Source organism: Schistocerca serialis, chromosome 1, assembly GCF_023864345.2.
Source record: "Schistocerca serialis cubense isolate TAMUIC-IGC-003099 chromosome 1, iqSchSeri2.2, whole genome shotgun sequence".
Lineage (NCBI taxonomy): Eukaryota > Metazoa > Arthropoda > Insecta > Orthoptera > Acrididae > Schistocerca > Schistocerca serialis.
Genome location: NC_064638.1, coordinates 172,001,217 through 172,007,904, shown reverse-complemented (window position 1 = coordinate 172,007,904; position 6,688 = coordinate 172,001,217). Strand labels below are relative to the sequence as shown.

The following is a 6,688-nucleotide window of genomic DNA, read 5'->3' as shown; positions in this document are numbered from 1 at the left end:
CCAATCACTCTTCCCTGTGCCCTTCTTTTAGTTCCTCTGTCGCTTTACTTGTGTTTTAACCTCCTGCACAGCACCTTTTAGTCTTTCTCCGTTCTCTTAGCGCTTGTGATAACATTCTCATACTTTTATTCACTTTCTCGTTTCTTTTAATGTGTGTAAGGGCACTGATAATCTCGCCATTGAGCGCCCATAAGCCGCAATCACACACACTGCAAACACACATAATCTCACCTTGCATGGGAAACGCCGTCCGGTGTGGCCGAGTGGTTCTAAGCGCTTCAGTGTCGAACCGCACGACCGCTACGGTCGCAGGTTCGAATCCTGCGTCGGGCCTGGATGTGTGTGATGTCCTTAGGTTAGTTATGTTTAAGTAGTTCTAAGTTCTAGGGGACTGATGACCTCAGATGTTAAGTCCCATAGTGCTCAGAGCCATTTGAATCATTTTTTGCCTGGGAAACACAGTATGGAAACCCGTTGGCGTGAGGTCCGTCGCAGGTACACTTCCTTGTGTCATTGTAGACACCTCCTGCTCCAATCATACATCCTTGTTTGGTTCTGAATGGACAATTCCTTTTCGTTATCCAAGCGTGCGGCAATCTCCTCCATTTTTGCGGTTAGCCGCTTTTCCATGCTAGCAATCTCCTCATAAAGCGCACTACTCACCTCAACCAGCCTGTCGGTGACCTTTGCCAGCATCTTCGTAGTCTCTCTATCCATGACCCACTTAACTTCTGCGATTTGACTATCAGTCTCTTGATTGCAGACTTTTAGCTCATCTTCGTATTTTTTGCATTTCCCTGTTTTATCTCGCCCAGCTGTGACGCAGCTTAGATAACTATCCTGTTATAGCGGCTTTGTCTTGTTTTATTTCAGCTGGTTGTTCCGTAGTTTTCGCTAACATCGCAACAACGTGATCCATTGCGTGCGCCCCCTCCCCCAGCAGAGGTGCCCTGTGCTTCCACACCTGCTGTCGAGGTTTCCTCAAGTGGAATATCGGCATGTCTATCAACTTCCCAGACCTTAGCTGCACTGAAACCGCGATTAAAACCAGAAGCACTGCAAAGAACGAAGTGACAAAAATCAAAACATTGCCGATATCAAAGCTGGTAGCAGAATACAGAACAATGGAAACGCTAAACAGAACACTAACACAGAAACAAATCATGCATTCGAATAATACCCACAAGATACATGGAATAGTGTGGCAAGAGACACTGAATTCAGTACGTGCATCTACGTCTATTGCATACTGTTCATTCAGAGCACACGTAACACACACGAACACAGCATCCATGCGCGAAGGTTACCACACTGCTATGTATTTATGACAGTTAATTTTAACCGTGTCGCGTCTAATACATCTAGGGTCTTCTCAGTGGCAATAAACGGAGAATGAATTCAAAGCAGAGCCCCATGCTGGGTGACAAAATGTTGTGATCTGAGATTCCGACAAGCAAGGTCTTAGTTACACCGGCTAATTAAAGGCTAAAACATGGGAACACGTATGTTTATTATCCTATCATTGATACAAATACAAATATCATGAACGATTAACTCTTGAGCGAAACCCTAGTCATGGAGTACATCACGGAAGCTAAGGCTAACTTGTTTAAAGATCCGATGGCCTGGAGTGCAACGGGCACTAAGTGCGCATTTAATTTACTTACGCGTAAGGAGTGCGAGGAGATTATCAAAGGAGGACCACACGACCTAAGACGTAATCTTTTAGAAGCAACAGTGGTTCCAGTTTACCGTCCGCGAATCACGTTGATAGAACACACAACTAGCCGACGAAGGGAGTGTAACAGAAATGTTTCGAACGCTTGTCGGTCAGAGAGTCTCGCGTATGTGCACAAAGGGTTTAGAGGACCAGAGGCCGTTAATGAGTTCACTCTAGTGACACCCGACGCCGACCATGTGAGTAAAAGAAGGTACACGCCAAGAAGAACATGGTGTTACGTTGACAGAGACCACAATCAAACCACGAGACAATAAGCGCACCAAGGCAACAGAGGTTGGAGATGAAGGTCCGACAGCAACAAATAAGCTGTTGTAGAGTGGGTAACGCGAAAGAGATCATAGTATGGCGGATAAACACTTTGAGCTGAACCACGAAAGAAGAGCATATGCGCAACCATCGTGGTTGAAAACAGAGTTATCCTATCCACGGCAGAAATCGTAACAAAAGTGAGACATCTATCGCTGGACAGCGAGAGCTTTCACGCGTCAAAGTGGCGGGAGAGACTGCGGGTGCCTCTTCCTGCTACGGGCCATGAATGTTAAGCCATTCTCACACTGGGCGAGGTAGCTGATGTTGACAGGGATGTTGTTGTTGTGATCTTCATTCCAAAGACTGGTTTGACGCAGTTCTCCCTTCAACTCTAGCCTCTTCATCTCCGAGTTATTACTGCAAACTACGTTGATAGGGATTCGAACGAGAAATCCATTCTCACGAAGCACAGGACCCGAATCGCATGGGATGAGCTGGTTAACGTGATTTGCGACTGTAGCGCTCTCCAGTGGCAGTTTCCCAGCTGTATCTGGCTCGTGAAGCACACACTTTGTTTGAGAAAATCGAGCGTGTAAAATTTATATAGTGGCTCTGTCAAAACTCACATTTCTCCCTTGTAAAAATTCTAGTCATTTTGTTCTATTTCTAAAAGCTTCAATATCTATGAAAAAGATATAAGACTCCTAGGAGACAGAGAACACTTACGTTTACAAAACGTAAACAATACTACAGAAAATATTTCTATTAAATTATCTTTTAGAAAACGAGAAGGGAAATAAATTTTTGTTTCTTTGGTGAAGCAAAACGTGAACCTGCTACGTATTACTTGGTAACTTTGGCCATCTATCCATTACGCTACCCCGAACTTGTGTAACAAACGACCTCGCATTTTATATCACAATCTCTGAAGGCTTTAATCGCCGATGCATTATGTACTGACGACGAATTGTAGCAAATCCTACCAAAACAATGCCTTTTTTTATGAAGAATGTGCCTCTGCTTCAAAACGGCATGCTCTCATAACTCACAAGTTGTAATACGAAAATAATTATATAAGAAAATATGCTGTGTTCCACGAGTTATTATATTGTCAGATATACAGGGTGACCAGAAATTGTCTGAAAGGCTTGTATGGATGTTGCAGGGTACGCTGTGCAGAGAAATAATTATTAAGAAAAAAATTCGATAGATTGCACTTTTTCCGAATTAATTATAATTAAACTTAGCGGATCAGGACTTTGGGTTTGCAGATTCAAGTCTCTCGCCAGAAATGATATTGGCAAACGTCTGCTTCGTTTGGTTCCCTAAAACTGAACGAGAGCGGAATGTACAAATTAACATGGAAAGGTAGTAAGAATAGAACCCGATCCAGTGACTGAACTGTCTGATGCGCTGTCATCTACGCTTTGAGAACAAGTGACAATAATTGTATCTGGCTGGCCGCTTGAATTTGGACGCGCAACTGCCGCATAGGCTAATTTCAATGCTAATCAACTTGGAAACGGGTCAACGTATGGAATTTTTTTTATTATCCGTTATTTCTCAGCAAAATCCTCCCCACAACACCCTTACAGGCTTTTCAGAAAGTTTCTGGCACTCTTTCTGACGACTATATGACCTGACACATAAATGAGAGATTACAATAACTATTGAGAACTTAAATTAAAGGAACAGGTATATGTTTTGTCCATTGGACTTTTCTTTTGTGCTACAGATGCAGGTCCCTGTCGGCCATCTATTTTGATGCTCTGGTGATGATGCCGTAGGCGTACTGTTACGCATCGTTGAAGGGTGTCTGGGGCAAACAAGGGCCAGGTGAACGGTCGTTTGCTCTTCAGCACCACATCAGTCGCATTGGTGGCATTCTGAAGCTGCCATGTTGTTTGCAAATCCTGTTAATGTTGCGCCACTGTCTTCTGTGAAAGGATATCCTGACGCCTTTAGAGTCGTATGTGCCACGAGATGGGAGTTCGTGACGTCCTGATCTTCCCAAAGCGATATCCAGTGATCACTGACGATGAAATCGTTGAGGTAGTTGGCGACTGCTGGAACTCGATGTCTTGACTTCAGTTTCACTTGCTGCTGTTACTTAACTTGTATTTCTCCCAAGTGGACGAAGACTGATTACCAATAATGCAGCTCATACAATAGCAACAAGGATGAGGCTCACTGTACTAAACACGACGGTGTCATAACGAAGAGACTCCAAGTGCAAGTGGGGCTGAGCGGCTGCTGCTGGCTGTCGTGTATTGCAGCAGCAGAGGACACTCGTTGTACAGAGCTGAAGAAGGCGTGGCTCAGCAGGTGCTCACCATTGGGACCGCCAGATCCCGAGCAACCGCAATCGGCGTCCCACGGAATCTTGCAATTTCTGTTGCCAATCTGACGCTCATGGGGTGGTATCGATGTGTGATACCACAATATTAATCAGTATTGGTAGCCACTGGAATGGAGTTGTTCTAATACTTCAGGTTATGGTTCGCATTGTCTGATTTAGCTGTGTGTCAACAACATTGGTATGATAGTTATTGATCCAAACAGGGGCACAATATTTTGTGGTGTATGAGTACTGTTGTACTAATTATTAAGGTTTCGGCAGTAGCACCCCTTGACGTACTAGCCAGCTCTTGAATCAGAATAGTACTAGTTTTGATTTTTACTGATATTTTTTTTAAAATTGTTGTTTGAAGGTGAGTGTTGTGTCAAGAATGACACCAAGATATTTATTTTTCTGAATTTGATTCTGTCGTAGTAAGCAAGAGTTCTTTGTGCTTCAATATTGTTAAGATGAAACTATGTGACTTTAGTTTTCTTTAGGATTCAGATGCAGCCCACACTTTTTAAAATATTCATTAATTATGCTAAGGTCTTCTGGCAGTATATCCTTGGGAAAGCTCAATTTTTGGGTGCCGATGGCAATATCATGGGCGTACATGAATTTCCGACATTTTGTTGGTGATATATCTGAGATGTATACAGGGTGAGTCACTAACTATTGCCACCAGAATAACTCCGAAAGTATGGTAGGAGCTGAAAAAGCCCGCATCTCGTGGTCGTGCGGTAGCGTTCTCGCTTCCCACGCCCGGGTTCCCGGGTTCGATTCCCGGCGGGGTCAGGGATTTTCTCTGCCTCGTGATGGCTGGGTGTTGTGTGCTGTCCTTAGGTTAGTTAGGTTTAATTAGTTCTAAGTTCTAGGGGACTGATGACCATAGATGTTAAGTCCCATAGTGCTCAGAGCCATTTGAACCATTTGAGCTGAAAAGTTTGTGAGACAAAAGTTGCATGGGACAACTGCAGCCATAACATGACGTTGGTTTTTTGTTGCTAGGTAGGGTCGCTTCAGAGAAATGAAGATTAACTTTGTTTTCTCAATCGGATGCTATAGTTTGATACTTATTTTCTGATAGCGGCTATCGAGACGAATACAGTGATGTGTAACAGTAAGGTCTATGAAGGTCAACGAAGGTCAAAAAGGTGCATTGGAAGTCCATTTACAGAAGGAGTTCCAAGTGATTATTGGTATTATGAAGTGCTGCAATCTTCTTATCATGGATTGAGTGGTATTCCTTATCACTTCGGCACTTATCGAACCACATGCTCTGACAGTTATCTTTCGCATATCTTCTGGCGTAGTTGAATGTCGTTATAAACAAGGTCTTATACGAATCCCCACAAAAAAAAAAAAAAAATCCAGAGGCTTCAAGTCTGGCGAACGAGGGCCACGACACATCTCCTCCGCGTCCACTCCAACGATTTGCGTATTGTTTCTGCAACTCATTTCTAGCCATCAGCGAAATATGTTCCGGACACCCAACGTGTTGATACCACATTCTATACCTTGTTCCTAAAGGTATTTCTTCCAATAACAGACCTAATGTTTCTTGCAGGAATGTGGTGTACTTCCTACCATTAAGATTTCCTTCGATGAAATACTACTTAACTTCAGCCGCACAGGCCGCCGTGTCATCCTCAGACCACAGGCGTCACTGGATGCAGGTGGTCAGCACACCGCTCTCCCGGCCGTATGTCAGTTTCCGAGGCCGGAGTCGCTACTTCTCAATCAAGTAGCTCCTCAGTTTGCCTCACAAGGGCTGACTGATCCTGCTTGCCAACAGCGCTCGGCAGACCGGATGGTTACCCATCCAAGTGCTAGCCCAGCCCGACAGGGCTTCACTTCGGTGATCTGACGGGAACCGGTGTTGCCACTGCGGCAGGGCCGTTGGCTCCTTCGATGAAGTAGGGGCCTATAATTCTGTCCTCCAGGATCCCACACCATACATTCACCGACCACGGTTTTTGGTGTGCAACTTGCCGTAACCAACTTGCCCGGGATACTGCCCGCATTGAGGCTGATCCCTCACCTGTGGTAGAGTGGGAGGTCGTCTCAAGGTGTGGCAGCGGACGAAAGACATTCCGGAGGGCTGAACGGAAGGCCTCTCCAGTTTGTCTGACGAACCGGTTTCAGGCTCTGTCTGAGGCTGATACTGATCTTCGGCCTGACATGGCTGCTTGTCCTGTTCCAGAGGTTGCCCCTCAGTCTGCAAGATCCGGGCGGTCGCAGAGGGTGGGCTTACTGGTAGTTGGGAGCTCCAATGTTAGGCGCGTAATGGGGCCCCTTAGGGATATGGCAGCAAGAGAGGGGAAGAAAACCCATGTGCACTCCGTGTGTATACCGGG

At 45.1% G+C, this 6,688-nt stretch overlaps 1 pseudogene; it reads right to left on the bottom strand.

The window, feature by feature from the left end:
• Nucleotides 1–6,117: 6,117 nt before the first annotated feature.
• On the bottom strand, nt 6,118–6,235 carry LOC126427978 (5S ribosomal RNA; annotated as a pseudogene).
• Between the last annotated feature and the right edge of the window lie 453 nt (nt 6,236–6,688).